Here is a 9,740-nt window from a genome sequence, read left to right on the forward strand (position 1 = left end):
ATATATGTAGCTATTAGCAGTGTTTAATATGAGCAGGATCCGACACCTGTCATTTCTGGACCGTTTCGTTCCTGAATCCATTTCCTAGGATCGGGTAACTCTCGTGGCTTGAAAAATACTTGTAATGTAAAATTATAATAAAAGCAATCAGTTAGACTAATTCAGGTTGACTCCTCTGTAATTCTCTTGGCTATCGCCTAAAATTTGTCACGTTAAAACGGCCTGATAATTGATGCGTTTTGGGTCGGCCCGGGTTTATGATTTGCACGACATTGTAGCCTATATAGACCAACGCGTGGCCATTGCTGTGGTGACAGAGAGAAGCGCGCCTGTATCTCACACATAACTAGAATGAGATTCACTTTCTATGATCTCTCTCCCTCTCTACTCTGATAGACATGAGCCTGCAACTCTCATCTCTCCAGCGTTACACTTCATCATTTATTTCCTTATAGAATCATGGCTGCGCGAAGCAGCACGCCTGATAAATTGAAATACATTTGCCAAAGTCATTGAATTACTGCTGTCTGTTCAGAAATAAATGAAACAAATCCGAATAATACACCAGGAGTAGGCCTATAATTGTGCCACATATGATCAATAGTTTATTTTAAAAAATTGCCTAGCTGTGGATTGTGTGTAGCCCAATCACGAGCCATGTCAACAGTCGGGAGCAGGGTGAAAGTGTTGGTGCACAGCATGCAGCCAAAATAGACCTTTCCCAATATTTCAAATACAATGCATCCTGCTGAAAAGAGAAGACTAGTCTGTCTGTAGACGACAGTTATCAACTTCCAAATAGGTCTATTGAGGGAACAGCATTGTTTTACCAAGTAAAACAAGAGAGAAACACATTTGGCACGAGAGCATCCCGGTGAGTGAGCCTAGCATCATTGGGTGAGTCAGTGAAACCGGAAATCTTTTTTTAGGACTGTAATTTCCTCCTCATATTGTACAATATGTGTCTCCACACACCTAGGTCTAGGCAGTTGATGGATTGAAGACAATATCGTTTTTATTGATCTCAGATTCTCAGTTTGTCAGCGTCAAAGTAGCCTGTCATTTTGATCATTTGTGAGGTATTAAGAAATATTGTGCTAAAGTCTCCAGTCATCTAAAATGATGTAGAATTGCATGAAATGGGTTTATAAAGTCCAAAGCTTTCCTGAACCCTAGGCTACAATATTTTTCTCTCCCATGTGTGCAACTTCTGCAAGCGCCTACTGATCTATGCCAGAATGCTAAAGCATGATAATGCACGCAATGCTATATTATAAAGGAGTTTTTCTCTTCATGTGTACCGGTACCTCAGATTACCCATGGTCTCCCCTCTCTCGGGCTCACTTTTTGTTCCAGCGCCTCCAAATTGACAAATTAACCACGGGCTATTAGGTCTACTATTAAAGGCATAGCCTATTTGTAGTACATACAGTTGCAGTTGGAAGTTTACATAGACTTAGGTTGGAGTCATTAAAACTCGTTTTTCAACCACTCCACAAATTTCTTGTTTGTTAGAACATCTACTTTGTGTATGACACAAGTTATTTTTTCAACAATTGTCTCCAGACAGATTATTTCACTTATAATTCACTGTATCACAATTCCAGTGGGTCAGAAGTTTACATACACTAAATTGACTCTGCCTTTAAACAACTTGGAAAATTCCAGAAAATGTCATGGCTTTAGAAACTGATTGGCTAATTGACATCATTTGAGTCTGTGGATGTATTTCAAGGCCTGCCTCCAAATTCAGTGCCTCTTTGCTTGACCTCATGGGAAAATCAAAAGAAATCAGTCAAGACCTCAGAAAAAAATTGTAGACCTCCATGAGTCAGGTTCATCCTTGGGACCAATTTCCTAACGCCTGAAGGTACCACGTTCATCTGTACAAACAATAGTACGCAAGTATAAACACCATGGGACCACGCAGCTGTCATACCACTGAGGAAGGAGATGCGTTCTGTCTCCTAGAGATGAACGTACTTTGGTGTGAAAAGTGCAAATCAATCCCAGAACAACAGGGGAGGACCTTGTGAAGATGCTGGAGGAAACAGGTACAAAAGTATCTATATCCACAGTAAAACGAGTCATATATCGACATAACCCAAAAGGCCGCTCTGCAAGGAAGAAGCCACTGCTCCAGAACCGCCATAAATAAAAGCCAGACTACGGTTTGCAACTGCACATGGGGACAAAGATCATACTTTTAGGAGAAATGTCCTCTGGTCTGATGAAACAAAAATAAAACTGTTTGGCCATAATGACCATCATTATGTTTGCAGGAAAAAGGGGGAGGCTTGCAAGCCGAAGAACACCATCGCAATCGTGAAGCACGGGGGTGGCAGCATCATGTTGTGGGGGTGCTTTGCTGCAGGAGGGACTGGTGCACTTCACCAAATAGAGGGCATCATGAGGATGGAGAATTATTTGGATATATTGAAGCAACATATCAAGACATCAGTCAGGAAGGTTAACGCTTGTCTGAGGAAGGAGTGGACCAAAGTGCAGCGCTGTACGTGTTCATGATATTTATTAAAACTGAACACTGAAACAAAATAACAAAGTGGAACAAAATGAACAGTTCTGTCAGGTGCAGAAACACAAAACAGAAAACAACTACCCACAAAACACAGGTGGGAAAAGGCTACCTAAGTATGGTTCCCAATCAGAGACAACGATAGACAGCTGTCCCTGATTGAGAACCATACCCAGCCAAAACAAAGAAATACAAAACATAGAAATAAAGAAACTAAAATGCCCACCCTAGTCACACCCTGGCCTAACCAAAATAGAGAGGCGTGTCAGGAAGGTAAAGCTTGGTAGCAAATGGGTCTTCCAAATGGACAATGACCCCAAGCATACTTCCAAAGTTGTGTCAAAATGGCTTAAGGACAACAAAGTCAAGGTATTGGAGTGACCATCACGAAGCCCTGACCTCAGTCCTATAGAAAATTTGTGGGCAGAACTGAAAAAGCATGTGCGAGCAAGGAGGCCTACAATCCTGACTCAGTTATGAGGAGGAATGGGCCAAAATTCACCCAACTTATTGTGGGAAGCTTGTGGAAGGCTACCCGAAACATTTGACCCGAGTTAAACAATTTAAAGGCAATGCTACCAAATACTAATTGAGTGGATTTCAACTTTTGACCCACTGGGAATGTGATGAAAGAATGAAATAAAAGCTGAAATAAATCATTATCTCTGCTATTATTCTGACATTTCACATTCTTAATATAAAGTGGTGATCCTAACTGATTTAAGACAGGACATTTTTACTAAGATTAAATGTCAGGAATTGTGAAAAACTGAGTTTAAATGTATTTGGCTAAGGTGTATGTAAACTTCCGACTTCAACTGTATATTGGTGTTGCTCCCAATTTGTCTCATGCCGTTTGTGCAAAGTTGCTCAGTTATTAGACTTACTTAGACCAAGAAGTGCCAGTGAGGGAGAAATGCAACTTCTATAGATGGCTTAATCCCCTGAGAAGACATTGAACAACTACCCAAAACTTTGTGTAGCCGTGCTAAGGGCAGTCTTAGAAAGATGGTGCTTAGAAAGAAACTGTTATGAAAAGGGAGGCATGGTGAATGGTCAGTTTTAGTCACTTGTCTGGCCTCGAGATCAAACTACCCAGATTTACTCTTTCTTCTCCTGTCAGCATCTCTGACCTTCTAGAACGTCCATGGTCATTTTCCTGTCAGCATCACTGACCTTCTAGAACGTCCATGGTCATTCTCCTGTCAGCATCACTGACCTTCTAGAACGTCCATGGTCATTCTCTTGTCAGCATCACTGACCTTCTAGAACGTCTAGAACTCCTGTCAGCATCACTGACCTTCTAGAACGTCCATGGTCATTCTCTTGTCAGCATCACTGAGCTTCTAGAATGTCCATGGTCATTCTCTTGTCAGCATCACTGACCTTCTAGAACGTCCATGGTCATTATCTTGTCAGCATCACTGACCTTCTAGAACGTCCATGGTCATTCTCTTGTCAGCATCACTGACCTTCTAGAACGTCCATGGTCATTCTCCTGTCAGCATCACTGAGCTTCTAGAATGTCCATGGTCATTCTCTTGTCAGCATCACTGAGCTTCTAGAATGTCCATGGTCATTCTCCTGTCAGCATCACTGAGCTTCTAGAATGTCCATGGTCATTCTCTTGTCAGCATCACTGAGCTTCTAGAATGTCCATGGTCATTCTCAGACAATCCATCAGTTCTATCATCAGTGAGCAATAGGACAAGGGTGGAAACAAGTGTTTCACCCAAAGGTTTGGTTACTAGCTAATACACTGCTATTATCCTTAAACATACAGGTTGTATGGTGAATTATTTTATGTATTTGTGTCTGTATGTGTCTGCATGCTCCATAAATGTCTGTTTTTGCTTGTTTGTGTTCAAGCAGCACAGCAGTTTCAGAGGGAAATGGGCACAGAGAAAAGATGGAGGAGGAGAGAAAGAGAGAGTTGTGATGATAAGTGAGGACAGAAAAAGTAGAGCAGGGAGGGAATGAAGACCACACTGTGCCCCCTTTATTGATTTTCTGCTTAAAACACTCATTTGGAGGCCAACAGCAGAAGCAGGAGGGTTCTTCCTGAATGAACAAACAACCTCGGTAGGGAATGTACTGCCTTCTTAAAGCCGCTCGCCCTGAGAGGAAAACTAACGACGAGGAGCGAATCCAATAAGCAGCAGCTAAATGACACACTGTCTTTATTTGCCAGAAGCTCCTCCTATGAGAAATCTGTTCGTCCTTTTTCATGATGAAGTATTTACCTGACAACAAATGATTTCTGACAGTAAGTAGGCCTACGCGTAATCAGGGACAGATATGGATGAAAGGTTGGATCTTCACAACACTGTGCTCAAATACAGTAAAGTGCTTACATACTGTACATCTGTACATCCACAGAGTCCTATATTGACATAACCTGAAAGGCCGCTCAGCAAGGAAGAAGCCACTGCTCCAAAACCGCCATAAAAAAGCCAGACTACAGTTTGCAACTGCACATGGGGACAAAGATCGTAGTTTTGGGAGAAATGTCCTCTGGTCTGATGAAACAAAAATAGAACTGTTTGGCCATAATGTCCATCGTTATGTTTGGAGGAAAAGGGTGGGCTTGCAAGCCGAAGAACGCCATCCCAACCGTGAAGCATGGGGGTGGCAGCACCATCTTGTGGGGGTGCTTTGCTGCAGGAGGGACTGGTGTACTATACAAAATAGATGGCTTCACGAGGCAGGAAAATTATGTGGATATATTGAAGCAACATCTCAAGACATCAGTCAGGAAAGTTAAAGCTTGGTCACAAATCGGTCTTCCAAGTGGACAATTTCACATTCTTAAAATAAAGTGGTGATCCTAACTGAACTAAGACAGGGAATTTTACTAGGATTAAATGTCAGGAATTGTGAAAAACTGAGTTTAAATGTATTTGGCTAAGGTGTATGTAAACTTCCGAATTCAACTGTAAATTGCCTTGCCTTGTTCAGGTGCAGAATGCCAGATTTTGACCTTGTCAGCTCAGGGATTCGATCAAGCAAACTTTTGGTTACTGGCCCAACGCTCTAGGCAATTGCCAATTGATTTTGAATGTACCTGGGGCATGTGATGTCATTAATTCTAAATGCCTACTACTTGCAAAATACATGTTTTTTCAACTATAGAAATTGTGCTTTTAGATTGTTGAAAGCATCGCGATAACATGGAAATTCAACTAACTTTTGGCTGTCTTCTATGGTAGCTATCTTCTGGTCAAGTTCCGTTTGACATTAAGGGGATGGTCTCTTGGAAACAGTCCTTGCACATCACTGGAACATTGATCTGAAAACTTTAGTTAATGGCTGACTAAATACTTTTTTGCCCCACTGTACATGATTCAGATATTTATGGTCAGGGTTTGAACTACTTCAGTGACAGCTAGATATACATAATGCACAGTACATCATTTTTTTTATTGCACTCAGAAAATAAATATTGGCACATCCCACGTACTGAATTGCATGTTATGAACTGCAAATATGTGGCATCTTGTCATGAAAACAATTCATTCTAAAAAAAGACAAATAAATAGAGTTACCACAGACACACATGTAACCCTAACCCTAGCATCTCTAGTGATAACCCTAACCCTAGCATCTCTAGTGATAACCCTAACCCTAGCATCTCTAGTGATAACCCTAACCCTAGCATCTCTAGTGATAACCATAACCCTAGCATCTCTAGTGATAACCCTAACCCTAGCATCTCTAGTGATAACCCTAACCCTAGCATCTCTAGTGATAACCCTAACCCTAGCATCTCTAGTGATAACCCTAACCCTAGCATCTCTAGTGATAACCCTAACCCTAGCATCTCTAGTGATAACCCTAACCCTAGCATCTCTAGTGATAACCCTAACCCTAGCATCTCTAGTGATAACCCTAACCCTAGCATCTCTAGTGATAACCCTAACCCTAGCATCTCTAGTGATAACCCTAACCCTAGCATCTCTAGTGATAACCCTAACCCTAGCATCTCTAGTGATAACCCTAACCCTAGCATCTCTAGTGATAACCCTAACCCTAGCATCTCTAGTGATAACCCTAACCCTAGCATCTCTAGTGATAACCCTAACCCTAGCATCTCTAGTGATAACCCTAACCCTAGCATCTCTAGTGATAACCCTAACCCTAGCATCTCTAGTGATAACCCTAACCCTAGCATCTCTAGTGATAACCCTAACCCTAGCATCTCTAGTGATAACCCTAACCCTAGCATCTCTAGTGATAACCCTAACCCTAGCATCTCTAGTGATAACCCTAACCCTAGCATCTCTAGTGATAACCCTAACCCTAGCATCTCTAGTGATAACCCTAACCCTAGCATCTCTAGTGATAACCCTAACCCTAGCATCTCTAGTGATAACCCTAACCCTAGCATCTCTAGTGATAACCCTAACCCTAGCATCTCTAGTGATAACCCTAACCCTAGCATCTCTAGTGATAACCCTAACCCTAGCATCTCTAGTGATAACCCTAACCCTAGCATCTCTAGTGATAACCCTAACCCTAGCATCTCTAGTGATAACCCTAACCCTAGCATCTCTAGTGATAACCCTAACCCTAGCATCTCTAGTGATAACCCTAACCCTAGCATCTCTAGTGATAACCCTAACCCTAGCATCTCTAGTGATAACCCTAACCCTAGCATCTCTAGTGATAACCCTAACCCTAGCATCTCTAGTGATAACCCTAACCCTAGCATCTCTAGTGATAACCATAACCCTAGCTTCATGTCCACACCCCGGCCCAACCCTAGCATCTCTAGTGATAACCATAACCCTAGCTTCATGTCCACACCCCGGCTCAACCCTAGCTTCATGTCCACACCCCGGCTCAACCCTAGCATCTCTAGCGATAACCCTAACCCTTAGGTTTAACCCTGGCTCAACCCTAATCTAACCCCCCCATATAGTACTACCCCACCTGAATTCCCAATGTAACCCCTTTATCTGCCTAAACCTCTCCAAAGGGACCACTTCCCTTCATACCTCCCTCCATTCTCTGCCATAAACATTGGACCTGTTTGGAATTCTTTAGTTGTCCGTTGCTCTTAAGATTTGAATGACATCAGTACCTCCTCTCTGAGTATTTAACATTAATCAGAAGGTGATTGGTTTAATGTACGGGGTCATCCATTTCCATCATATTACCTTTAGGGTGTGGTGAGTGGACTTGTGGAGCAAATAGAATTGGGAAGCATATGAATTTCCATTACTACTCACTGACAACTGAATTACTTTACTTTTAATTGGAAAAGAACACAACTCTCACATGAGGAAGGTAGTGCAGAGGAGTCTGGCAAACATTCATTCTCATATGGCACCCACAACGTCTGACCAGAATGAGACATTCATCAAATCCCTGACAGAGGAGACACTTGGGCTCCACAATGCGGAAAGTAAAGTGACCTTGACTGAGGAGAAACAATGGAGGGAATCTTCACAGCACCAGACTACTCATCTTCTCTTTTCTTTCTCACTCTTCATTGAACTCCCTCTTCCCTACAAAGCGCACTGTCGTTTAGATTGCCCTTTTCCTTTACGGCTGCCTGCTTCTCGTCCTGTCAGCCAAAGTATGCTTTTATTTTCCCAGGTCTGCCTCTCTCTCTCTCTCTCTCTCTCTCTCTCTCTTTCAAATCTTGCTGTCATCACGGCTGAAGTTCAAACTAGACAGTGTTTCCATCCAGCTGGTGAGAATCTCATCAAGGAGAGAGAGTTTCTCCATCCGGCTCGTGAGAATCTCATCAAGGCCAGACAGTGTTTCCATCCAGCTGGTGAGAATCTCATCAAGGCCAGACAGTGTCTCCACCCGGCTGGTGAGAATCTCATCAAGGCCAGACAGTGTTTCCATCCAGCTGGTGAGAATCTCATCAAGGCCAGACAGTGTCTCCACCCGGCTGGTGAGAATCTCATCAAGGCCAGACAGTGTTTCCATCCAGTTGGTGAAAATCTCATCAAGGCCAGACAGTGTTTCCATCCAGCTGGTGAGAATCTCATCAAGGCCAGACAGTGTGTCCATCCAGCTGGTTAGAATCTCAACAAGGCCAGACAGTCCGGCTGGTGAGAATCTCATCAAGGACAGACAGTGTCTCCATCCGGCTGGTTAGAATCTCATCAAGGCCAGACAGTGTCCTCATCCGGCTGGTAAGAATCTCATCAAGGCCAGACAGTGTCTCCATCCGGCTGGTGAGAATCTCATCAAGGCCAGACAGTGTCTCCATCCGGCTGGTGAGAATCTCATCAAGGCCAGAGCACCGGTCAGATGCAGAAGCAGAGAGAAACAATGGACTCATGTGCAGCTGCTTCTCTTGTGTAGCCATGGGTGGATTTGAAATGTGTAGTTTAAGCAAGGGAAACATGTACAGAACAGCATGGCTGGAGATACATACAGTGGAAACTGATGTCTGGCTTGAGGAAAAGAAGGATGGGGTTGTTAAAACAAGAGACTGTTGGCAAGACGTGGTCGGGTTCAGACATAGAAGTCTTTGCCATTCATCTCAGTTGTAGTACTATGAGAAAAAACATGATCTCAGTTGCAGTCCTAGGAGAAAAAACTTGCAGTCCTAGGAGACAATTCACCATCTCAGTTGTGGTCCAAGGAGAAAAAAACAATCTCAGTTATAGTCTTGATGGTGCCGGAGGAGATGGCTGCCATTTTACGGGCTCCTATCCAATTGTGCTATTGTGTTTTTTTGTGTTATTTGTAACTTATTTTGTACATAATATTTCTGCCATTGTCTCTTATGACCGAAAAGAGCTTCTGGATATCAGGACAGCGATTACTCACCTTGTACTGGACAAAGATTTTTTCTTTAACGAGTAGGATGTGAGGGATTTACTTCAGACACCTGACAAGGCCAACATCCCTGTCATTCACATGAGAAAGAGACGGAGATATCGGGGACGTAGATCTGGGTGTCTTGTAAGGATCTGACGGCGAGTGTGTAATCCCCCTCTACCATCAGTCCTTTTAGCCAACGTGCATTCATTTGATAATGAAATGGATGAGCTCCGATCATCACTATCCAACCAACGGGTCATTAAAAACTGTAATATCTTATGTTTCACCGAGTCGTGGTTGAACAACGACATGAGTAACATACAGCTGGCTGGGTTTTCGGTCCATCGGCAAGATCTATTTGTCTATTTGTAAATAACAGCTGGTCCATGAAATCTAATATTAAGCAAGTCTCAAG

The sequence above is a fragment of the Oncorhynchus nerka genome, linkage group LG4 (assembly GCF_034236695.1).
Source record: "Oncorhynchus nerka isolate Pitt River linkage group LG4, Oner_Uvic_2.0, whole genome shotgun sequence".
NCBI lineage: Eukaryota > Metazoa > Chordata > Actinopteri > Salmoniformes > Salmonidae > Oncorhynchus > Oncorhynchus nerka.